Source organism: Acanthochromis polyacanthus, chromosome 5, assembly GCF_021347895.1.
Source record: "Acanthochromis polyacanthus isolate Apoly-LR-REF ecotype Palm Island chromosome 5, KAUST_Apoly_ChrSc, whole genome shotgun sequence".
Lineage (NCBI taxonomy): Eukaryota > Metazoa > Chordata > Actinopteri > Pomacentridae > Acanthochromis > Acanthochromis polyacanthus.
The window spans coordinates 31560953-31588287 of NC_067117.1; the positions used below are offsets into that span (position 1 = coordinate 31560953).

Below are 27335 nucleotides of genomic sequence, written 5' to 3' on the forward strand. Positions count from 1 at the left end.
TAAAGATGTTGTCTTACTCTGAAAGCACTATTTTTGTCTGACCATTTAAATGAACTTTTCTTTAGTGCCTTTTTTTTTTTGCACAGATACAACTAATATTAGCTTTTCCACCATAACCGGGTGCTCAGATGGGTCCATCTACAGTCTATCAGCTCTTTATCTCATGATGTGTCTCAGGTTCCCTCACATAAGTTAATGATTTCACAGCGAATTCCACACACATTTGTCTTCATGACTAGCTTCCTGTAGCCAGTTAATTAATAATACTAAAGAGGAAACTGAAAGCATTTGCTTGTGCCCAAGTATTTCCTGCTTGGGCAGACAGTGGACTCCATTATGTCTGTGACAAACTCTTAACAGCAGCAGACAGTGATATTACTTCCAGTAGACCTACATATTGAATTTAAAAAAGAAATCAAACTACAATGCTTGAGTCGTAAGAGGAAATCCTGTAACACTGTGACATGCTCTGATATTGAATTTTTTTGAAGCAGAAATGAATGAATCCGCAGTGATAAATTGCTTGGAAAGTTCCTGGAATGAAATCAATGACATGTTCCTGTATGTATGAAGTTTAGGAACAAGCATTAAAGCATCACTTGCTAACACTGCATCATGACTTATAGATGTAGCGTCATTTCTAATCATCTATATATAGTAGGATGTCATCAGCAAACAAATGTTTAAAACATGAATGTAGAGAGTGGTCAGATGATGAAACATAATGAGATATGCTGCAGCTGATCAATGAAAACATCCACAGTCAATACTGATGTACATTAAAGTCAATTATTAAAGAGAAGTTGTGCATCATTTGATATAAGCGAACATTTGTTTTGCTACTTTATGGTCCTCCGTTCTATTTCAATCCATATCAAGTTCACAAGAGCATTTACAACTGTACTCGCCAGTAGCACTTTGGAAGAAATGGTGTACTCTTGTTGTGCCACATTCACTCAATAAACCTCTAATATTCGCTGCTATAAGTGCTGGAGGCCAAGCACATGATGCATGTATGCTTGTTATGCATTTTGTACTGCCATGCTGGTACTGCTAAATGCTTACTAATCTGTTTACATTGCTGAAAAATAGTCGCTGCATGTCTTACGTTTGAGAAAGCTGCACAATTTTTTGTAAGGCTAGAGCATCTCACAATGTCAAGACATAGCATGTCGCCTTGTGCTAAAGGATCTTGTGCCATGAGGCTGTGTGTTGACTGACTTGATGCATAAACACACAAACAACTAGGCGGGAATCTCATAGTCACGAGCTTGGGGTAATGACCAAAGAAATGACATTACCAGTGCAAGATGATATACTTGATGTGTAGAAGATCCATGAAATTGGTTTCCTTTGCAGAGTGGCTGGGCTTACCTCTAGAGATAGGGTGTTTACCTCATGCAATCACAGTAGAACTGATGCTCCACTGAGTTGAACGGAATTGGGATTGCTTCCTGGACGTCTCCAAGTTTAGTCGCATTAAAATGTGCAGACTAAGAACATGCCAAATTGTTTATATATGCCGTCCGCCATGGGAACGCTTCAGGATCCACCAGGAAGAGAGAAAGATATGAGCTACCTTGCGTACTCTGCTGCCACTGCAAACCTGGACCCAGATAAGTGGTGGAAAATTGATGTAATTGAGTGGTGAGCATGAGCAGCCATAGATGTCAAGGCTGGTCCACCCAAGAAAAGAGCTCCACCTCAAGAAGCTTGAAACAAATCCGGAGAAAACATGATTTCAAGATGGGTTGTCATAAGAAGTTCTCAACTGAAGTGGAGTTTTCTTATTACAGTTATGAAGGTAACGAGGGTTGCTGTCATAACGTCTCAGACAACAGCAGCGATGTATACTGTTGTTGCCTACAAAACCGCCTCCAGAGAGCAAGTCATGTCGTGGGAACCACACTGAATTGTGGGACGATTTAAAGCTCGGGCCAAAAGTTTGGTGTGAAACAGAGACTCGTTGTCTGGCGCTCCATGTTTGTGAGGGTGTGTGTGATCTCTGGACCCAGTAGTGACTTCAGAACCCAGCCAGCACCAAACACACACACTTACTTCACTCCCCAACCACTTACATAACACACTCTCCTATTTTAAGACCATGTACATTTCCACTGGGCTGACCATGTATTAAATCCACTCATCTCCCCCCCGTTCTCGTCCTCTGCTCCATATTTCCTTCACTTCTCCTCTGCCTCCCCAAATTTTTCACTCCTTCTCCTCATCTTCATCGTAGAGAAGTTGCATTTCATTGTAAGCAAATGCTCTAGGAGTTTATTAGTTTATGAACAGTGATTGGAATCGCCGGATTTAAATCCTGAAGATGGCAGATGTGATTATTTCGCAGCTGACTGTCGCAGATCATTTAGTTAAACAATCCAGTTTGATTTCCAATCTTCCAAACAGACTCTATATTATGGCATGAAGCTTTGGTGGGGCTTCTTTCCCTCTGCTTTCTCTTAATTTTCTCCTCAATTTCTTCCATTTCACCTCCTTTTTTTCTGCCTCTTCTACTCCATTCAGCTCACTCACCCTTTTCCTCCTGTGTCACTTATTTTTTAATCAGCTCCTTCTCATCGTCTCATCTCTTCCTTCTTCACTCCCTTTTCACCATCTCCTCATCTCGATTACACCCTCTTTCGCTGGTAGTCTGTTTTCCCCCTCCACTCTTTCCCTCTTCATCCTGCATTTCTCCCCTTAATATATATTTTCATCTACCTCTTTTTGCATCCTCCCTTTTTTCCAACTCAGTGCCTCAGCCTCATTTTCATCTTAAACACCTCCTTGTCCCCCTTTTTCTCTCACTTTCATTTTTGGCGAAATGGAAACATGTGCCAGAGAAAAACTGGAAAACGAAGAGAGGAACGGGGAGGGAGACATTTGTGAAATGCAGGGACGAAGTGAAAGTGAATGAAAGCTGTTAAAAATTAACCGAGAGAAAAAAGGGAGGGGAGTGTAGGGGTAGACGAAAAGCATACAAACGTCGGTTACTAAGAATTAAGCTGCCACGGAAGGTGACAAAATGTGAGAGTCACAAGCAGACAACGATAAAACTCGACGCCAACCGATAAAGACAACAGACAGCATGGCGTTTCTTTGAATTTGAAAAGGGGAACATCACAATAAGAATGACTAATCTTGTGGAAGACAGAAACTGCAGTAGAGATAACAGGAAGAGCAAAAGTTAACGAAAAACAGAGGTGCATACCTTTGAGTCTTATGTAACCACAGTCAACAGTCACTGTTGATCCTGAAGTTTTTGTTTTTCACATTCTAGTAGTACAAGTTACAGTAGATCTTTAGCTCTGTTTGTACACTGTCTACATGCATCTCAAAATCCCACATCCAAGGACTGAAACTCAAATGTAGGAATAAAGCCTGCTATGTTTTCATTAAATGATCTGTAATCAGCATTAGTATCGCTCTCACTTCCCAAATTACCCAAACTAATGGTGTTATTTTGATGGTCAAGAAACATTTTCCACTGACATGTCATATTAGATATATGGGCAGTACAAACTGCAATCTTGGAAATTTCATATAAACAATGTTGAGTCTGTTGATCCAATCAGAAGATGCTCAGCTGCCAGTAAATCTGAGTCATGAGTTTCAAAAGAATAAAAAAAAAACAAAAAAAAAAAACACAAGAGGAACTTTTCCACTTTGCCAGAAGATGGCGCTTAATCTGCACTTTAGGTATGATCTTATTTTATTTGGTACATTTTTTTCAGAACTCTTTCAGCTGCTAGAGGGCGCTAGTAGACTGACTGTTCTGATGAAGTCACACAGCATTGTGTTTTAGCACTTCGACATCGGGTGGAAGTTGATGATGTACTTCGCAAAGTAGCATTTTCATAGCAAATTTTTTTTAATGTTTTGTTTTTTTTTTTTTTTACACAAGCTGTAACAGATTTTGTTGGTTTTGTGGCATTAATAAGGTACAAAGCAAACTATGTTGCTTTTTGCAGGGCTGAAAGATGAAGCCAAGGCCAAAAGCTGCAGTTCCTTGAATGACCACTTGAGGCTGCTTCGAAAAGCAAGTAAATCCCCATAGACCTTCATTTTAAACTACTCAACTTTACAGCCAAAATAAACATGTTTACTTCCCAGTACAAAGAGCAGTTTTGCGTTCTATAACCAACTTTCTTCTTCGTGACACCTGCAGAGGCATTAAGAGTTTTTTCATGTCACTCATTTAAGTTGTATTAAGGCCTGAAATTATACATATTTAAGGCTGGAGCCACCACAGAGATGCTGCTGAAGGACACCTAATGATGTGGAGAGTTTGTCCATCTTTGTATATAGTCAATGGGAGCAGCTTTAACAGTAAGTTTAAGCTTGGAGCTAAATTTGTGCCCAACTGAGGATTATAAGTCCAGCATTCACTCTCCTTTCAACTTCTACTATGTCAACTGTTTTTGGTGAAAAACCATGTCTTCATGTGAACTACATCCTATTCAATCCTGAACATATGTCATCAGACTGACAGAGAATATACCATAATCAAAGTAAAACTCTTCACATAGTAGCTTTAAGATTCGGGCCTGCAGATTTGCATAAATATTACTCAGCATCAGAATCTCAGTATTTACAGGTGCGTACTTGTCCACACATTTCTTGCCAGCACAGAGATTTTTTCTGACGAACTGGCTCCACAGGGCCCCCCCCAAGTGCAAACAATATTTAAGAGATTGATAAAGTATCCGTTTGTGGTTTGTGAATTGAATGATTCTGAGCACCTCTGGGACTATTTTTCCATTCATGCTGACTTGAATGTGAACTTCACAGTTCCCTGTTGTTGCTGGAAATGATCTTGACCTGAGGTCCACCCACTTGTGACTACAGCACATTGTCTTCATCAGCAGATTGAGTTTGTTGAGATGCTATGTAGCTGTAGATGTTAAAATTATCCACAAAACCTTTCCTGATGATCTGTGTGTTTGTTAATGCAGTATCTGAATAGAAAATGTCAGCATATGGCCTTTTGTTTTTTTACCCACTGAAACAATCAAACACCCACCAAATCACTTGTTGTGGAGCTTTTTTGCAAAATAAAAAAAAAACAACAAGTTGAAGTTCAAAGTTTGTGTAAGATCTGTCTTTTCAGATTCATTTTTGCTGTTTTATTTTTTTATTTCTAGCTGTTCTGGTTGTCCATTTTTGATGCGGAAAGAAAAACAATCCAACACATCCACCATCTCTTAGTAAATTGGGTCCGATGGCCACAAGGGGGATGCCGGTCTGTTCCACTCTCGTTCAAGATTAAACTGACTGACTTCCATCACCCTGACCACGCAGAAAGACGCGCTCTTGGCATCCGGCTGCAAAAACAACTGCTATTCCTTTTAATAACACTAAGGCCAACTCTGGTGCCAGGTACTTTACAGCTTTCACCTTCAGCTGCCAAATGCTAAATACAACCATTTAGAGCTGCAAACTGCATTTATTAGCTGTTCAAACTACAAGTGGAACACAATTATACAAAATCATGCAAGATTAATGGGGCAGCTAATGACACTGAGGACACTGTGCTCTATTGTGTGTGTGAGTCTATGTGGGCCAGTGGTTCATTCTGGTTAATATATACAGTGGCAGTGAAGGTCCGGCCGGAGCCGAAGTCAAGGACACGCGGTCATAAAAGTTCGACAGCGGCTCCGGCAACATGACCGAGTGATGTTTTAATCTACCGTGTCACTGTAGACACTCTCTCGGCTTTCATCTGGGAACGCTGCCGTGCCTTGTGGCTGAGATTTCACCAACACACGCTTACTTTCACACACACACACACACACACACACACACACACACACACACACACACACACACACACACACACACACACACACACACACACACACACACACACACACACACACACACACACACACACACACACACACACACACACACACACACACACACACTCTTACTTTCCACTAAACTCAAGTTACTGACTTAATAAATCATTTAACAACAAACAAGCCTGCAGTCAACACAGCAACTGCTCTGGCAGACTGACAGTGAGACAAATGAGCGTCCCTGAAAAACTGCTAAATTTCAGTACATTTTCTGCTTATGTAAGAGGCCGTTAGGTACAACACACCAGCCACCACATCTATCTACTTCATGGCCAGCTGTTATGTCTGCAAACATTCGACCCAAAGCCTTTCTGTTCAAATACCCCGTTGCACGTCACAAGTGATCCAAGGATCTTGAGGATAACTACCTTAAGTCTTGTATCATGCAATCTTTGACAGGAGTCTTTAACTGATTGATCAGTTCCCATCAACTCTCTCCATCAGACGTGTCACATTCAAGCCCAGACTTGGAAATTAACCCCATGAGATGCTGCCATAGAGACGGCACAGTGATCAGCCCTGAGGTGTGGCTCCGCTGAGCTCGCAGTGGCTGATTTAAACCAGCGTTACAAATCATCTCGACAAGGACTCCTCAGCAGCCGGGATTAGATTAAACTGAGGGCCAAAGAGTGAGAAGATGCACACAGAAGCGACAACGTAGTAACCAAAGTTGGAAAGTCAAGTCCACCGCTTTATCTGCCAGTCAGGGTCATCCAGCTCTGATGTTTAACCTCAACATTTGCCCCAAAAATCGATCCTATTCGTCGTTTCTGACATCACTCAAGTCCGACTATATGTTACAGACCTGCCAACCAACAAAAATGAATTTATTGTGTTGCAGGTAAAAAAAAAAAAAAAAACTAAAAATAAACTTGTACTCTGAATGCTGTTTCGGTAACTTTTCCAACCTGTCAAAAACACACTTGAGGGAAAACTGCTGAATCCAAAAAATATAACTATCACCCTTAAAAAGACACATATCAGTGTAAGCCTTCAGCGTGCAATGCCGAACATCCTCAAAACAAGAGCTGGTGTTACATAGCCATTTCTAAATCCATTAAACTTCACCAATCTTCAATTTAATTGGTATAAATGCCTTTATAGGGGCTCAAAATCATTACTTTTTGTCTTTCTGTATGACTGCTGCCTGGATGTTTTGCACAGTTCTCACTACTAGTAACAAGAAATTCCATTACAGGTTCGCTACACTCTGGATGTCAACAACTCTGGGTAATTTTCCAACACCGACACTGATCCAAAAACGGAACTGAGTACTTAATAAAAGAAGTTAACCCTACTGGAGCCCTTCTGAATGCTTATTTAACCCTTTTTCCACCTTTTTCAGTTACATATGAATTAAAAACACTAGAATAAATCATCAAATCAATGATATTTTTGATGCATTTGGTAAAAATAACAGCATGCCTTATTTGAGGTGCTGGAATCAGACTGTATTTACTTTCCAAGAGCATACTGACAAGTATTTTTTCAAAATTACCCCTAAAACAATTTGCATAGGTTTTTTTTCTTTTTAAACAAGCACCAAATATTCCCTCCTAACTGAGACATGTGCTTCATCACGCAGCACAAAAATCATAAACGAGAAGAGGGAAGAGGAAGCGAAACAAAGGTAGAGCGAGGCGACAGAAACAGAGAGCGAGAGAGAGTGGGAGAGAGACAGAGGCGCAAAAGGCGGAGAGAGAGAGCGCGCACTGGAGACTCGTGGTGAGGAGAAGCAGCGCACGATGTCGACTGACAGGCGAGCATCTCCGCCTTCTCACCGCTCCGAGCGCCTCACTTCCCCTTTCTTTAACAGTTCAGCAACGGCATCAAGCCAAATAAAGTCAATACTTTAAAGCCAGAGTGAGCTGCGCGCTGCTTTCATCGCGTTTGGATAAATAATTTTTGAAAAGCGCATCTTTTACGCACGAAAAATAATTAAAGAAAGACACAAAGACTGCATGAATGTGTGAATATACGGAACAAAAAAGGACACTTTGGACGTGATAATGCATAAAATTAGATTGCCTGACATCCTGAACGAGACACACACACGGAACAAGCACATGGTAATGATTGATGAAACATTAAAGATCCCTTGGAGACAATTGACGCACGCATGTGAGAACAGTCTGCATCTAACGGATGGGGAAAAAAAGACACGAGGAGATTTTTTTTTTTCCTTTTTCAAAAATGCAGAAAATAAACACAAGAGCACATCAGGTTGAATTTAAAAACCCAAAACCAGTTCTGTTCCCTCGTGAGCGCACGAATCAATGAACGCTCAGCGAGAGAAACAGCCTCCTTTTCTTCTAAAATAAAACCCCCCGAAATCTACAGCTTCCCCACCAGGAAACACATCCCTGCACGCTCGCTGCCATCACCAAGACCTCCAACAAGGAAACAACACCTAGAGATGCTCGTCAACTTTTCTTAATTGCTCGTTAGGCTTTGCAATTTGAAAGAAAGACTCATTCAGACAGAGATGCGAACAAAAGCTGGAATTGTGGAGAAAAGAAAAAAAACGAGGAGAAATAAATGAATGAAAGCAGCGCGACCATCCCTCCCTGCCCCGTTTTATAGGTGTGCGACGAGAATGTCGTTATTCGTTTACCTGCTATGTTGGTGTAATTTTGTAGATGGTTTTGTGTCCTTTTAATGTCCTTTGAGCGCGGTCCCTTGTCCGTTCCGTCTTGTCCGTGTCCTCCTGCGTCCGTGAGAGCGACTGAGGGCTGGACGCGTCGGTAGCCTATATTTTAGCCTATTTATAAGCTTCTTTCTGACCTTTGTCTTTCACCAGAGAGGCGAGGGGGAGAGTCTGGTGGGGACTACACAGGCATCAGCAGTGGAAAATCACCGGCCTGCCTCCTCGGAGCAACAGGAGATGATGCCTTCAGAGACCAACGGCAACCTCGGATTTCTTTGAAAGTGCGCCGTTAGAAGAGCGAAGGGAACATTTTGGTGATTTAAAAAAAATACGTCTGTGTTCACTTTCTGTTAACTAGGCTGTATTTATGTTTTGTTCCTGCGCGTTGATGCAAACTCAGATAATAAATGCATCTGGCCACATTCACAAAATTAATCCTCAAAAACGCGCTGAATTCTGTTTCTAAACAGAATTCCTCTTAATTGTCTTTGTTTCCTTGTTTTCAATAGCTATATATTTATGTTTATGACCTATTTCAGTTTCCAAACCACGTTTCTTTAAGTTAAAAAGCAACCAAATAAACTGAATAATTGCAGAAGCCGATGCAACTTCCTCCCAAATCTGCTAAATCGCCACATGCCAAGTGCAAAACATTAAATACACTCAAGTGTGGTGCACTTTGTCTCCTCATTTTAATTCAGATTTTATGTTATCATCACTTCCAATACCAAGCGCTTGAAGGCGATACGTGTTTTAATTAGAGTGGCGGGTTTACGAGCAGCCCCTGAACGCAGCATTAAGGAGCATTAAAGTGGCAGTTCCCCCCACCCATTTAGTTGTTATCTTAACCGGCTCTCGCGGGCACACGCTCGTGTCGGGCGCGCTCACGCGGAGCATCACTCCCCTTTGCGCGCGTGGCCGAGAGCGGGCTCTGGAGTGCGCGCGCGGCTTTAGAAATAAAGGAACAGGGTGCGCAGATGTGTTTATTATCATTTCATCTGGAGGTTCAGAGACCAAAAATCTGTTTCTTCTGTTCTTTTTTCAGTTGGTTTTAGCGGCCCACATGTACTACGACCTTGGTGCAAGTTTTATTTAACCAGTCAATCAATCTAATAATGAAAAAAAGCCCAAAAAGACATTATTACATAAAGAAAAATAAAAAATCCATACCTAGAGGTGGGCTTTTCATCACTGCATTAACACAATGAGCAAAATAGCACTTACTGAAACCCAAAGAGATCGCTTTGCTTACCGAAAAAGTGTCCCTACAGCTGTGATCACAGGAGCAGGAATAAAACTGACACCTGTGCAGCATCTTTATAAACAGCTCACCTGGACTGGCCAACTTGCTCCTGGGTCCTAGTGCCCTTCTACGCACACAGGCATTGAAAGTACTTTGCAATATTGTAATGAAATCCAGTGGCTTGAACACAACTCTCAATAGTGTTTGTTGTGGTACATTTCAAAAGGAACATACTGTACTTTATTACAGTACAGATAATCTTTTAGCATCTTCATGATTAGTATAATATTACTAGGAACAATAGCTCTGTTTTGTTGTTAATCCACCTCAAGTGTCCGCATGTTTACAAAAAGAGTGTTACAATATCCTTGCTAAGATATTATATAGTGTGCCAGAAAAAGGATTCAGTATTTGATGTCTTTAAAAAAAACAACTAGTCAGAGTGTCATACTACACCTAATTCTGACCCACAATCCTCATGGTGTCTTGCACAAGTATGAACAAATTTTTTTCTGCAGAAGACGAATGACAGCTCATTGTGCTTTACAAATAACGACAGATATATGACGAAGACGGTTAAAGCTTCAAGCGCAATGTTATGACCAAGTAGTGTGTCCCAATTCTGTATTCAGTGAAATGGAAAAAGTATTTGGAACAGTCACGATGTTAATGATCAACTGATTGCGCCCTCTAGTGGCTGCAATAATTAGCCACTTAAAGGCTGATTGATACTTTCGGCATTCATCTGTTTGCAATGTTCCACGTGACGGAAAATTTCTCATCTGCCCAAATCCTCTGCGGACATCTTTGTGGAGCCGGAAATTTAGTGACCGCATGAACAGCACATGTGCCAGGAAAACAAATGGTGTCCAAAACAAATGCTTGTTATAAGGAAAAGACTGTGCAAAGAGCTTCTCCATCATTGGCGCCTTTATATTCGTCATTAAAAATTGCAATTCAAATAGTTACTGGAGGACTTTGGAGATGCCTTTCCATTAATGGTGCCCAAAAACAGCGGGAAGTTCTAAGTTCTCCAGAAGGCCCGTGCTAAGTGCTGTGTCTGCATTTTCAAACATCTATGGGAACCTAGATGGTTTCTCTGTAGTATGAATAGAAGAGGCTGGGATGAATAGGGGTGCAGAAACTAGTAATTTAGTTTTAAGTTCGTTTGGGGGCGAGGTCAGGGAGGATGGAGGGGTCAACAAACATTGGACTTCAACATGGCATATAGCGGTTTCCAGCTAGCACTGTTTCTTTCCTCTAACTTTAAAGAAGTACAATACTGTTCAAAAGTTTGGGGTCACTTAGAAATGTTCTAATTTTTGAAAGAAAAAATGTTTTTTTTGAAGATAATATTAAATTAATCAGAAATTCAGTGTAGACATTGTTAATGTGGTAAATGACTAGTGCAGCTAGAAACAGCTGATTTTTAATGTAATATCTCCATAGGGGTACAGAGGAACATTTCCAGCAACCATCACTCCTGTGTTCTAATGCTACATTGTGTTAGCTAATGATGTTGAAAGGCTAACTGATGATTAGAAAATCCTTGCGCAGTTATGTTAGCACACGAATAAAAGTGTGAGTCTTCATGGAAAATCATGAAATTGCTTGAGTGACCCCAGTTTTTCTATGGTAGTGTATCTTAACTAAAACTATGACGCTTCCCTAAACCCAACCAAGTAGTTTTTGGGCTCAACCTAACTAAACTTTAACCACAAAATCATAGCAAGAATACGCTTTTTTTTTCTTGCAGAAGTAGGTTTTTACATGTGTTGTTTTGGTCATTTTTAGTATTTCCTGCTCCTGTCAGAGTAGGGACAAATGATCTATATAATCATTTGGATTGGCAGACTTGTTTTTGGTGTTTCTATGATTTTCAGACGGCATCTTGTCTCCATATTCCATTCGTGGGTAAGCTAAGTATCTTTTCATGCATTACAGCATCATGCGCTAATCTGCAGCTTTTGTTCTACATTCATTTTCCTTATATTTGATGCTGATATTTGCCTTCAAATGAGATTTTTAAGAGCCTTTTATTAATTGGCCCAAGAAGAGGGTTTTCTTGAACCTCTAACCTTTTTCTCCAGCACCGCCGTGAAGTAAGCTGTGAATATTCATCGTCCCGAGAGGACAATTTCCTAATGTTTTGGTTATTTTTCTTCTCCTTTCCTTTAGCACCGCTGCAAGGTCACATTTTCAATTTGTACCCCATTTCATTGTTACCATGGAGATAACCTGATGGGGAAAAAGAAGAAGAGGAGTGGTGGAAATATTTGAATACTTGGACAGACATGGTAATGAGGCTGGAGAACGTCTGAGAGCGAGCACAATAACAGAGGCTTGTTTACATATCTGATACAATATTCAAATAACTGGAAGGAGACAGAGAGATGATTACCCAAATGTCCTGCTGTCCATTGTGTGGTGGAGGGAGAAATGAGCTCAGTTCACCTTCCTTCGGCATGTGAATACATATTCTGGGTACTTTCACCTTTTCTGGCTAAACATTTTGCAGAGTCTTTTGTACATTTCTCTTAAGTGTAACATACATTTGTGAGATTGTGATGTCGGCTCTCGTGCTTCTGGGATCATTTAGCTCCATTTTTCTGTTTTCTTATCTTCAGTCCTATAATACTTCTGCTTACCTGTTTTAAAGCAGCTTGAGAGGGCGTTTTACTGAGGCCATGATGGAGAACGTCTTGTTCCATTCGCAGTCAAAATCCCATTATATCTCTTCAGGGTGGCATGTTGACTGCCAGCAATAACCTCTGTCCTAAAAACTCTACTCTTATCTTGAGCCCTTGACTGCTAAGTCACCCCCACATATATTTTTTTTCAAACATTATCTCACTACTTTGTTGACACTGGCTTTCTGAAATGACTTAGAGTAACCTCCCAGAAGTAGGTTGTCTGGGAGGAGCAGGTTAAATGCACCAGGCTGAATGAGAAAAACAGATTTAAAGGACTAAACGTCAATTAGCCACAACAATAGAATCACCTGTCCTGTATTGTGTAGGTCCCCCTTGTGCCACCAAACAACTCTGAACTGTTGAGGCTTGGACTTCACAAACTGATGAAAGTGTCCTGTTTTTCCTTGGACCATGTTTTTGCAGGTCTGCAGACTTGGAACACCCCACAAAACATGCGGTATTAGAGATGCTCTGAGTCAGTTTTCAAGCCATCACAACCTGGCCCTTGTCAAAGTCCCTCAAATCTTTATAATTTCTTCCTTCTCCCAACACATCAGGTTCATAAACATTTCACTAAACCATTTAATATCTCCCAGAAGTTGACAGGTGCTGTGGTAACAAGATAATCCATGGTTTTCACTTGATCTGTCAGTTTAAAATGTTGCAACTGTGAATATACGACCAAAACCGGAGTCTAAAAGCAAATCAGAGTGTTTAAGATCTGCAAATTGAGTTTAATCAGAAATCATTTGTAGTGATACATTGGTCAAGAGTGTAATTTAAAAAAGAACTGATGAATCTAAATAGGCAAATCTTGGTGAATAAACCAAAACAGAGACATGCAATCTCAAAGTACCATTCTCATCAGAGGCAAGGACAGACACTTAGAACAGAAGCGCTCAACAAAAACACAAATTTGATAACAAAACACCAGTTTAGTTGGTTTATATCGACACTGCTGTTCAAATGTTCGGGGTCACGTAGAAATGTTCCTATTTCTGAGGAAAAAAAAAACTTTTTTCAATAAAGATAGCATTAAATTAATCAGAAGCACAGTGTAGATATTGTTAATGTGGTAAATGACTAGTCTAGCTGGAAATGGACTATTTTAATGGAATATCTAAATAGCAACCATCTCTCCCGTGTTCTAATGCTACATTGTGTTAGCTAATGGTGCTGAAAGGCTAATTGATGATTAGCCTGGTGCAATTATGTTAGCACATGAATAAAAGGGTGAGTTTTCATGGAGAACATGGAATTGTCTGGGTGACCTCAAATTTTTGAATGGTGGTGTATGTATGAGTGGGAACAAACATACACTTTGGAGGACAACCAGAAGACTGTACAGTTAAATAAGTCTAGTCACTTTATCGACTCTGAGTTTGTATCTGGCGCTTACAGTGACTATCCTAACTTCCATAAGCTAAGGAGGTGTGATGTCAACCAGGATCCCCATCTTTGTTTTGTGTATAAGCACGCTAGTATAACTGAGTTCAGTGCGCTAAACACAATGATGTTATTATGTCATTTTTATGGTATTTTAAGCCTTAAGTCATAAACATACATTATACTATAAGCTGCTGCCTCGAGGCATGGCATACCAGAGAAAGCCAGTGAACTTTAAGCTCAAAGTATGTCAAAGAGAACTGTGGAGGACCATATTGCAGCATGATAAAACTTATTTGGCCCCTCTATCTGACACAAAACTGTCAGACAGTAAACATGAGGAGATACAAATCATTGACATGTTTTATGTAATAGTGCTGAGAGTGGATTACCAGGCTTGTCTCAGGAAAAAACTATTACCACACACCTCTATAGGTAAAAACACACATATGTCTTTATTTAAACAGAATATTCAAATTGCAGGAAAAAGGTTACAATTTCTACTAAAAGAGCAGTATTAGATCCAATAAAATTGATTTTGTGGTAAAAGTGGAATCATTTGTAAATCTCATCCAGTTTTCTTCAGAAATAAGTTTGGTCCCAAAGACAAGAACCAGTATTATCTGCAGGAATAAACAAAAACTTGAGTACAGATACAGTGAAAAATTAATTAACGGTTTCTAAGGGAACCTCTTAAAGTACTATGGATATTCTGTAAATATTCTTGAAGTGTGACAAAAAGAGAAAAAAATATATACTTCTGTCTTCATTTCATTAGATTATTTCAGTGGATATCTACTATCATTTGTTTAGACTCCTAGATTTTTGTCTTTTGTCCAAATCAGAGGGTGTATTTAAGCAACAAAACTGCTTTTAAAAGCAATTTTACATACATGAGGGGCAAACTAAAAGGAAAATTTAGAACCTCTGACCCCTTCAGTGAGGAAATCTGGCAGCTCTGGGACATTTTGCTGGAATGGTTTGGGTCCAGGTGTTCATTTGGAGGGAAAGCTTACTGCAGACCAGTGCAGGTATAAGTGACCGCCTTAATCCTCTGATGAAACATTTCTATCCTGATGGTCTCCAGATGGCAATGCCCCTATCTATAATGCATGACGAGTCACTGAATGGTTTGAGAATGAATGTGATTCTTATCTTTGGACCTTCGCACTTACCAGATATCAACACCTATGGGAGATTTTGGACCGAGGTGTTGGACAAAATTCTCTACCGCCATCATCAAAACACCAAATGAGGGAATGTGTTTTGTAAAATTGGTTTTCCATCCCCCTCTTGCAGCACCAGAGACTATGAGAACCAATACCAAGATACAGCCATGGCCATAAGTTTGGACACAAGTACCATGACGCTTGTGAATCTTAGAAAATACCACAAAATTGTCACTTACAATATAAATACCAGTCATAGCCATCAGCCAAAAGGTTGGTTGATGGCTATGACTGGTATTTATATTGTAAGTGACAATTTTGTGGTATTTTCTAAGATTCACAAGCGTCAAGGTACTTGTGTCCAAACTTATGGCCATGGCTATAATTTAAATGTCTTGCAGCAGCACGAAGTGACTGAACACCATATAAAAAGTCTTCATACTGGTTTCTCCATTAATTAGCCACATGTCTGTTAATGTTGATTACTGCTACAACTTCATTATCAAAGGCGTAACATGTACTCAGAACCAGGGCACCCACATCACCCCCATAATGGAGCTTTATCTGGTCGGAGCAAGTGGGCAGGGTCCATGTGTTACTAAAGTTAACCAGCAAAGTCAGTGACTGGCCGAAGCAGCAGGGTGGAGATAAGGATGGTTTCTGTTTCATTGCTTTGTGGAAATTTACAACATCTCAAAATAGGCAGCTAAAAATAGAGAGAAATGACACAAATTATTGGTCCGATTAAGAGATTTATACTGAAATGAAATGTGTGTGCATGTGATGGCATAAATGCCACATTCCCTCCAGCGAGCCCCGTCACTGGACAACTTATTTCTCAGCACAGTTAATTTCCACCACAAGGTGATGAACCCAGTGACCTTATACAATCACTGAACACAATTTAACTGAAATAAAGAATGCTAGCTCCTGTATCATTGAGGATTTTATTATTTCCATCCATCCATCCATCCATTCTCTATACACCGCTTTATCCTCACTAGGGTCACGGGGGGTGCTGGAGTCTATCCCAGCTGACTCGGGTGAAGGCAGGGGACACCCTGGACAGGTCGCCAGTCTGTCGCAGGGCTACATATACAGACAAACAATCACACTCACATTCACACCTACGGGCAATTTAGAGTCATCAATTAACCTCAGCATATTTTTGGACTGTGGGAGGAAGCCGGAGTGCCCGGAGAAAACCCACGCATGCACAGGGAGAACATGCGAACTCCATGCAGAAAGATCCCAGGCCCACCCCAAATTTAACAGATTTCTAAAAAACATTTAAAAATAAGAGATTTCGTGAGTATTCACAAGACTCTCAAACAATGGGTGACTAATATAATTCAAGATCAGTGCAGCTAAATGATGCTAGAAATCATCCAATGAGTGCACTGAGTCCTCTGACAGAGCTACTTCAGCAGCTCAGATGGGAGAGACTTTACATACAGCAACAGTTGCCTTTTCTTCATCAGCCAAAGCTTTAGTGGTACAGCAGCAAAGCAAAAGCTATACTGTTGAACAAATCTCATAATTATTTTCAACAGCAGTTTACCAGAAGGCATGTGGGAGACTCTAAAGTCAACTGGAAGAGGCCTCCTTTTGTCTGATAAGACTCAACTGAGTTTGTTGGCCTTCAGACTCGGCGTTTGGTGTCTACCAAACACTGCAAACATCACAAACACACCATTTCACCTTGTAGCTCTTTCAGAGGAGTCATAGGTGTCTTGGTGGCCTCCTCACTTGTCTCTTTCTCGCAGTGTCACTTAGATTTCAAACTTGGCTTGCTTCCTGCAAATTTCAGCATGTGCCAATGTGCCGATAGATTTAACTGTACTTAACAGGATATTCCGTTACTTGTATCCACTTCCTGACATATGCTTTTCAACAGCCTCTTCATTGAGTTGCTTGGATTGTTCTTTTGTCTTTATGGTGTAGTTCTGCATAGGAATGTATTTAATGCATTTAACATAATTACTCTGCCCTGACTCCTCATTTATTCTGTCCTGCGTTTGTGTTTTCTGATAGTTATGAAACTATTTCTGGCTGGTAAAAAATCCCTATCAAAACAAAATGTAGGTGGTGTCCAGCATTCCCACTCAGAATCCTAGCAAGCTCACAAGAAAAGCAGAACACTCACATTTCAAATAATTCATTATTTACCTGTGAGCCGTACTCACTTTGTCCTGTTGTGGGTTACATTGGGCTGGAGATTATCTAAGCTGTCGCTGGTCAGCATTTGGGGTAAATCCACTCTGGACAGGTTACCACTACATCTCTGGTTTAACATAAAGAGATACACCAGTCAGACACCACATTATGACCACTTGTCTAATATTGTGTTGGTCCCCTTTTTGCTGCCAAAACAGCCCTGACCAGTCAAGGCATGGGCTCCACTAGACCCCTGAAAGTGTGTTATGGTATCTGGACTCCACTAGACCCTTGAAGGTGTGTTATGGTATCTGGACTCCACTAGACCCTTGAAGGTGTGTTATGGTATCTGGACTCCACTAGACCCTTGAAGGTGTGCTGTGATATCTGGACTCCACTAGACCCCTGAAAGTGTGTTATGGTATCTGGACTCCACTATACCCTTGAAGGTGTGTTATGGTATCTGGACTCCACTAGACCCCTGAAGATGTGCTGTGGTATCTGGACTTCATTAGACTCCTGAAGGTGTGCTGTGGTAGCACCAAGATGCTAGCAGCAGATCTTTTAAGTCCTGGAAGTTGTGAAGTGAGGCCTCCATGGATTGGATTTGTTTGTCCGGCACAACCCACAGATGCTCCATTGGATTGAGATCTGGCTGTGCTGTAAATAAGTTCCTTCTTCCTTTTTGCAGATCTGACAGAGCAGCTAATCAATACATGTTTACAATGTTTGAGACTTCAAGCTATTTCAAATGAAAGTCTGAGATCTTTTTTTATTTAAAACACTTCATATTTCAACTAAAACTCATTGATGTCTGTTCATATGAGTAGATTTTTGTTCATTATGTTACAACAATCAATTGTGGTCTATGGTTTGCAATTAAATCTACTCACATTCAGAAGACAGAGATGCTAGGATTGATTAAAAACGTTGAAGAATATTAGTTGATGATAGTTTAACTGAAATGCACACCGTTATGGAAGCACATAACGAAAATGCAAAGTGGCAATTGAAATATTTTATCGAGATACATTTAGCAGCTATATTGCCCAGAGTAGTAGGGTCACGATGGCCTTATTCTACAGCCCCTGCACATCAGTTCCCATGCCCAGGCATTGTTTTTACTGCCTGTTATATAAGCACTGAGGACAGATTTGTTTAGGATCTCTAAACACACACACAGAGACACATGCAAACACCCAAACACACCCACTTTGCCTCTTACATACTGAAAAAAAAGGATTCATTAAAAAATGACACAAACACAAACATGCTCCTGAAGGCAACTTTGCATCACCCAAATGACTCAATATGGCCACTGACAATCTGCTCGGATCAGCCAAACATCCTGCTTACTTTCCTACCAAATGAAGTGGTCTGGTCTGGATAATAAAGTAGCGCTCAAGGAGTTAAGTGTTCTGTGATGCAGTTGTACATGCTGACCTTCAGTTGGGTTCTGAAAACAAGACATGCTGAAGCCATTTGGCCATTCATCTGTGCAGTGGCGAGATAAGGAAGCAACGTGATAAACCCTGAGATCTGTTACATTAAAGTAATAATTAGAATGTAGGATTGAAACTAAACTCCAAACCACAAAGATTCAGTTACAGGCTTCCAGATTTTTTTCTCTGTAGGTACCAATCCCAACCTAGCTTAAACAGCACGAGAGACAGTTTCTCAAAATGAAGCAAAATAGGAAGAAAAAAATAATACGGTGCGCTGTGCACCTGTTTTGACACTCCATTGAAGTCTACTAGATCATCTTAGATAGACCCGCGACTGCCTTGTGGAGCTCAGTGGAAATTTCCATTACGATCTTCTTCCTAGTTTAGCTAATCTTTCCAGTTAAACTTATTGACATCTTCAGCAGTTAATTTGACAACAGGCCAAACATTCCTCTTGAGCATACACAAGTTCTTTTTTGTCTTGGCGTAGAAAGGTTTTCAAGTTCCACTGACTTGTAACAGGAACACAGATACGATCATCCAGTGTTATTCAGCAAGGCTACATGGTTAGCTAAATGGTTGACAGAATTAGAAAACAGAAGTCTAAGCTCACTTTAACTGTTTTGAGAAGTCCTAAAATAGCATGTTTGTGCAGCTATATACCCGTCAAAACCCCTCTTGCTAATGTCATGTGAGGCAATTTCTGCAGCATGGCCTTCACTCTCACGTTTTATTGTGCCACAGTTGAAAGGCTGTAACATTCCTTACTGTCATGTTTCCTTCTGTTGCGCTGCATCTGTGCTCAGCTCAGTACTTCCTCATTGTGAAAGCCAAATATAAACACAGTACACTACATTAATCATCAAAATATATGGAATCAAAATTGCATTTGTCCATGTTTATAAAAGTTTTTTCATTGCAAAATGCATTTTAAACATGAAAGTGGCTTTTTTTATGACAAATTGAGGGGAAAACTAAATAATTGACTAAGAATGTTAATACAGGATGTGCCAGTAAGAGCTGTGTGTCAATAATCAGTAGTCACTGTAACTATGATGCAATTCTACTAAAAATCAACCACTGCGGACATATCAAGACTTATCCACTGGAAATGATACAAGGAACAATTGATTAAATTGTGGAGCTGTTTCCAAGTCCCATCAATTCCCACCCCCCGTTACATATTTAGGTCACGTGGCTGGGCTGCAACACGGTCTCACGGGGATTCGTGAAACTGTTACGTAAATTTTTTGTTTCTTTTTCGTGCGCACCAACACGATTTCGTCATGTTTTTCGTGCCGCTCACCACGAAATGTTTTTCGTGTTGCTCACAACGAAACCCGCTGTGGTAATCACAGCTGAAAGTGGTTTATACCAGCGGATTCATGACGATGTAAGCTGTCCATCGGCGTATACTGCTTGCGTGATCGCGTTTGCGGCCGCCGGCCGCCGGACATTCTTTAAATTCCTATGCAAATTGGTAAGTGTACCACCGGGTTATGGTTAGGTTATGGTTAGGTTATGGTTAGGGTTATGGTTAGGGTTATGGTTAGGGACGATGTCATGCAAAATATAGCTTTGGATTTGCCATGGTTTTACATTAAAAATATAATACACACATTCGTTTGAAATACGTTCTGGGTGGCACGAAAAGTCCGCCGTTTAAAATACATTGGTGCGCATTTCGTGGTGAGCGGCACGAAAAACATGACGAAATCGTGTTGGTGCGCATGAAACCGAAACAAAAATTTACGTAACAGTTTCACGAATCCTCGTGAGATTGGGCTGGTGATTCGGTATCAGTACATAACGTACACATGCATAACACATGCCTGTGCTCAGCACAAGGTCATTTTGCTTGTGGGTACATCTATATTAAATGACCACATTCTATTTTACCGTGATTTCTGATCATCAGCAACTAATAAAAAAATACTGCATTTGTGACGATGCCATGTGGGGGAATGAGCAGCCTTGGCGGAGTACTGCGCTCTCTGAGTGCTTTTCTAGTGAACAGGCAGGTACTTCCATGTTGCAGAGGTCAGAGGGTCGAGGGCTAGATAGAAAGGGCCACCATGACAGAGTCTTTTGTGATGTTTGATGACCTCCAGCCAGAGCGAATATGCTAAAAAGTGCTTGGATCAACTAGGATAGCATCCCTGAACCCCAGTGAAGAACATTTTTAAAATCAACACCCAGCCTTTGTAATTGCAGTCGCATGGGTGTTGATTTTAAAAATGTTCTTCACTGATGATTGATTCTCATCAAATGTGTCTTTAATCAGAATTGATCCTAACCTGACAATTGGGACTGTGACATTCAAAAGTCCAAAAATATATTTGGAGAAGTTTCATAGTTGGGTGTGTCTTACTGGGACAAAAACAAACTTCCTTCAATATGTGACTTGGTATGTTAACACATCGCAGTGATCAGTCACTTCCAGAGGCCACTGGTGAACAGGCAGCACTTTTCAAAGCATGTACTGTCATGCAAATTATGGTTGAGGATTGAATGCAAACTTGTTTGATGCTTTGCCTTGTTTGGTCTCTTTCTCTTAAGCAAATCAGAACAAAATGAGGTTCAGTCAACCTGTTGATCCAAAACACACTCTGTATGGAGATGTCAAATCTAGTACGCTCATTCATGCACTTGCAGCCTTGCTCCAGCCTCAAACTTCTGAACGTTAAATCAAATGGCTAAATCCCAAAAATATAAACAAGGGAAGGTTTTTTTTCCCCCATACATGCAAAGTAAGCCAGTGAATTTTGAACTGACGTGGAAAGTAAGGAGTCTGTCCCTGATTGTTGGAAATAGCTTGAAATAGTCGATCATTTCTGTGACTTAGACTGGGCTGTCTCTCAGGTTCAGTTTGTGTTTTTCGTGGTTATGTCACCATCTCCCATAAATTTATGAAGAAAGTCTTGTTCCGGGCTGCACAGTGGTATAGTGGTTAGCACTTTCACCTTGCAGTGACAAGATCCCTGGTTCACGTCCTGGCTTTCCTGGGATCTTTCTGCATGGAGTTTCCATGTTCTCCCTGCGCATGTGTGGGTTTTCTCCGGGTACTCCGGCTTCCTCTCAGAGTCCAAAAACATGCTGAGGTTAATTGGTTATTCTAAATTGCCAGTAGGTGTGAATGTGAGTGTGATTGTTCGTCTGTATATGTAGCCCTGTGATAAACTGGTGACCTGTCCAGGGTGTCCCCTGCCTTCACCCGAGTCAGCTGAGATAGGCTCCAGCCCCACCGCGACCCTAATTAGGATTAAGCGGTGTATAGAGAATGGATGGCTGGATGGAAGCCTTGTTCCATCATTCCAACATACACCGTTTGCGATGTTAAAACTAATTTCATGTGGTGACTAGTTGGAAAGTGGAGTGGATGAATACATCGTCACGCAGCATTATAAGAGGAAGATGGCTTTACTTACATTTGCTGGTTGTACGCTACATTGGATTGGGCTACATTCACTTTCTTTTGTTTGTGTTGGGTTTTTTGCCCTTCATTATGGTTCCCAAGCTTCAGTCAGAATCTTTTGATGGCAGTGCTTCGAAGAAAAGGAAAGCCACCTCCATGGAAGTGAAAGTAGATATAATAAAACGGTACTTATGTATGTAAGCTCTGACTTACGATGACAAGCCCTTGTAGACTACTGCTCAAAAGTTTGGGGTTACCCTGACAATTTCATGTTTTCCATGAAAACTCAAATTTTTATTCATGTGGTAACATAATTGCAAAAGGGTTTTCTAATCATCAATTAGCCTTTCAACATTAGCTAACACAATGTAGCATTAGAACTATTCCATTAAAAATCAACCGTTTCCATCTCGAACATGTCTGGTCTGACTCTATTTCTGATTAATGACATCTTCATTTAATACAACTGCTTTTTTTCCAATGCTTTTCAATCAACGTCAAACTTTATATATATATATATATATATATATATATATATATAAATATACATATATATATGTATCACGTTTGCACTTACCTTAACTGCACTTAACTTTGCAATGGGGGAATTGTAAGTGACAGTATGGTTGTGCTCACATCTTTATCTCAAGTAAACTGATTTAGAAAATGATTAAGCTGTGAGCTTGTTGATAATTTGCGAGTTAAGTTAAAATCAATGTCTTCCTGTTTATGAGTCTGCATAACATTACTTTGTGCGATTAAGCTACAGGACTACGAAATGAAGTGTTCACAATCACTACAAGCTGATGTTTGATGGCACATGAATGATGATTACAAGCATCAGCAGCGGCGATTTCCATGTAAAGAAAGAATCCAATATTAAATAGGGAGAGAAGGGAAAGCTTTCCATCATTTAAATTATGGGATGTCATCCACCTTGACATGATATTGCGATTTTTAGCTCCAGTTATTGAGAAAACAGTCAGAAACTGGGGCTTGAAGATAAAATTATATAATTTTTCTTCTATTTTCTGACGCTGCAGGTTGGGGAGGGGTGGGCAAGTCGCTTGACATAAATAAAATTTGTCTGTGATTTGTGTGAACACATGCATACCTGCGAGCATGATTTTGCAGCGTCACAAGTGATCTGGAAACTAATGTTTCAAATGCAGCTAACGCAAATGTGATGTGAAGACTGAAAGCCTCGAGGTCCCTTAAAATAGACTTTCCGGTGAAGCAGGAGACAGCAGAAAATATGTTTTTGAAACAGACCACTGAACATTTATAAATAGAAGAAAAAACAATTCATTGGTTTATCAGATAATTAGACATTTGCAGGATGCATGCAGTAGAGGGACATGTTTGTGTAAGTTATGTAATCCATTCTTTCTATTAAACGTCTTTCAGTCTCTCCTCCATGTACAGGCTACAAAGCTCACAGTGCAGATTGCAAACTGTAACACACAGAGGAGTGCTGCTGTGTTTGCACGGCTGCTGTGAGTGTCATTCGATGTCATGTGACAGGAAGACTGACAAACATCTAGATTGCAGACTTCCTGAAAGAGGCAAAGAAAGAGAATGAATGCAAAGCTGTGTTTTATGTCAAATCTCATCTGTACTTGTCTTTTTTAAAAACTTTTCATCACAAGCTTTTGCTCTCTGTGTCTTTGGATGCACATAAAAAGCTCTGCCACAGTTCTACCTGGTGTACGCTGTTGCACTGAATTTCTGTCCGTGTTTTGTTTCTATTTATTCTTTGTAAAGTCGTTTCTGATGGCCATGAAATGAAGAACAAACTGAACCAAATGAGATGGACAGACAGTTCAGAAGACTGAGATGAAAAAGAAGAGTGTTTATCCCCAGAGGAAAACAGAGGTTGATTTTCGACAGACTAATAATAGAGAAAGCAACAGAGTGAGAAAGAGGAAGGCAGGCTGGGAGCTTCGACTCCCAAAGAAGCTGCTTTTCAAAAGCTTTTCGCTTCTGTAATGTCAAAACAAAATGTCAGCGCAAGAGAGGGTTTGTGCAAAACGGCGCTACCCAATCCAGTATCTCTAAGAAGGCATTTTGGTTTGGAGAGGTTGGGTGATGTTTCGCGCATGGTGGTAATTAATCGAATCACAACAAGAATTTTTTGGTTTAACAGGTAGAAAAGGTGCTTTGTCAAGTTTTTCTTCAAACTGTTACAATGTTTAGTGTTGCTCCCAGTGGCAAAACTTTGAAAAAAGAAAATATGTGTTTTTCAAGCATGATGCTCCACTGATCAGCACTCCCTAAAGTCCTGAACGTAGTCTGGAAGTTGATTTGTTCAGAAATAATTCCTTCTTGTTTCTTTTTTTGCTTCTATGCAATAAATTGTAGAAGTTACAGCAGATGTCTATCATGATTTGGTGACTTTTGGCACTATTGACAGTAAGTATTTGTGACATGAAACAGTCACACTATTTACACCTTTTTTCCACATACATCTGTGCTTGAAGGTCTATGTGAATCAATCAGAAGTTCATTCATATCTATGGAAACCCCTGAGGAATCTCTGATGTCTATGTGAAACTTCGTGTTGCCTTTGTTTTTTTCATTGTTTTTCTTTACAATCAAGAATTTGCTTCAAAATCATGGAATTTTTTTAACTCTTGTGGATTATAGAAAGACTGGACTGTTGTTTGAACATGTTCATAGTAAGTTCATGTCAATTTACAACTAAAAGAAACCAGTTTAATGACAGTGCTAGCCTCCCTGCATGCAAATGTTCTACTGAAGAAGCATTTCACAGGGACATCATCACTACATCCAGGGCTCAGCACCATCATAGACTCTCTTTAGAAATACTGAGGTGCAGCCAGACTGTTCTCCAGCACTATAGAGATAGGCCACTGTAGGTCTGGTAATTAAAGGCTAACCATTTGTATATGTCTGTGCATGGAGTTGGCATCATGTACTGATCCTTCGTTTTATTTCAGACCATAATAAAAGCATTGCTCTGCCTGTTGCTTCAGAAATAGCTAGGAAAATGGACTTCATGTTAGCACTACCACGCTTCTTGATCATTAAGAGAGCAATACTGCAGCCACTGAGTTACTGAGAAATGTAGTTAAACTAGCAACACTGCTGCCTTATTTTAGCAGGTTAACTATGCGGCATTAAACAGAAAGCACATCTGAGGCTATTGGGATTATCATCAATACTTTTGGTGGTATCTGGTCATGAAACAAAATATCTGACAAGTGATTATGGTGCTGCAGTAGAAAAACAGTTAAACTGATTCCAGTTTACCCTGAAGAGGACATGCATTCATAGATCAATGAATGTGTAAATAAAGGTCACGGTAAGCTAGTGAATAACTGTCAAGACATGGGTGTTTCATTGAAGAGAACTAAGGTTAATTACCTGGGATGGTGGCCACTAAAATGAAAGGCAAATAATAAAAGATGCTGGTTCTAATGGCCCAATTACTTTTCTTGTATCCATTTTCAAATCATTTCAATCGGTACAGCCTTCACACACATTTAAAAATTATTCCACTGTGTTTTGTTAAAACTAAAACATCACAGCAAATGAAGAACTGGAAGAAAATGAACCCAAACATGTACAAAGAAATGAGGGTTCGAGAGGATGACAAGGGGGTAGGGGGAAGAAAAAAATGACAGGTAAGACATCCCATCATCGGCCTGCTCCGGTTCACCAGCGTCATCATCTCACCCCACTTGTCGAGTTGAGAGCCTGCTATGTGATGGAGGCATGCCACTGGGTTTTAATCCCATATTAGTAAGCTGGCAGTCAGTCAGGGAGGGAGTCCAGAGATTAGCGCCTGTCATCTGACCGCCCCGGCTGACCAGAGAGGGATTAAACCGAAATAAATGCACCACTTCCCAGTAAACACCAGCATTACAGGCAAAGAGGGGTCAGTAAGTTTCTGAGCAGAACAAATGCATTATAATTAGTGCTGCGAGTTTGCTTATTGTGATTCTTTAGGATAGGCAAGAATGGCATTTCTAAACATTCATACATATAGGAGATGACAGTTATTAATCCAGATAGATTCAGAATTACAAGTTGTATAAATGATTCGATGCAGCATTAAAAATACCAAAGTGTACTTTGCTGTTTAGGTACTCCTTTAATCCACTGACTTATTGCCTCTATCTGGAGATATTTCAGATCAGAGATGCTGAAATAACTGCTCCTGAAAGAAAGAATCGATAGTCGCTGGACTTTATTGAGTAAAAACCTTCTGACATTGTTTAAAGGTTGAAGCCTTTATCCCCTGTGGAGCTAAACCCACCTTTCCCCCAACAACTTAGCGCACAATCTCATTAGTCAGCCTGCTTCTCGCTTCCATTCATGCATAGTGTCATGCAGCTCTGAACGGTCAGGCAGCTACCTCTGGTCATGGCATCAGGATTATTTAAAGGACCATACCACAGTTTTTTCATTCATTTGTTTATAGTTTTGCATTTTACACCTTTAGCATGTTTCAGGATTCTTACACCTACCAAAATTTTTTAAATAAACACCGGTTTCTAATAAAGATTTCCAACATTTCAAGCAGGCTTTGGATTTAAGTGTCTATTTTATTGGTTATCAGTCTGTTATTATGAAAAAATATCTAGCATCAGACATTTAAAAATGAACATAGCTGCATTTTAATGCAAAAATATGTACATTTACAATTTACTATCCTTATTAATAAGTAAAAGTAACTGCTTGTAAATGCCACTGAAGTACAAGCATGTAAGCATAATCAGTTAAAGGCACTTGAAAATAAGTGTGCTCAGTGGAGATAAATGACCATTACATTTCATTCAATGCAGCTGAATGAAGTGGAGCTAATTTGTAGCTACTTATATAAGGCTGCACCTAATCATTCTTTTCATTATGGATTAATGTCCTTGTGAAGGAATTTTCCTCTATTAGGTAGCGGCATGGCTGCCCCGACTAATTTTAGAGAAAAGACCTTGCTTACTCAGCTTTCTCCCTCTTCACACTTGCCACATAAAAATTGTTTTGCATTCATAACGTGAAGTACAGAGAGGAATGTGTGATCCGTATCTAGAAATGCACCCTGTCATCAAGACTGCTTTCGAAATGGAGGATGACTCTACGTGTCAGCTGCTATTCTCTCGCTTCCCCATGAGGTTCGTTAAAGGTTCTATATGCAACATTTGGAACTATTTGATGATGCTAAAACACCAGCATCCCAGAACAAAACAAGCAGGTAGTAAAAGACATTAAAATGCATCATCCATCGAAGAAGACGTAAACAAAAAAGAGCTAGCACTGCATGATCCAAATCCTCAGCAAAACTTGAAATATTCTTGT

At 40.2% G+C, this 27335-nt stretch overlaps 1 protein-coding gene across 1 annotated transcript in view; it reads right to left on the reverse strand.

The window, feature by feature from the left end:
- LOC110954294 (sodium- and chloride-dependent taurine transporter-like) overlaps nt 1–8750 on the reverse strand; it is a 39941-nt gene extending 31191 nt beyond the window's left edge. The window contains 1 exon segment of the mRNA XM_051948525.1: nt 8476–8750. The gene's annotated coding sequence lies outside the window, so the exon portion shown is untranslated.
- Nucleotides 8751–27335: the final 18585 nt, after the last annotated feature.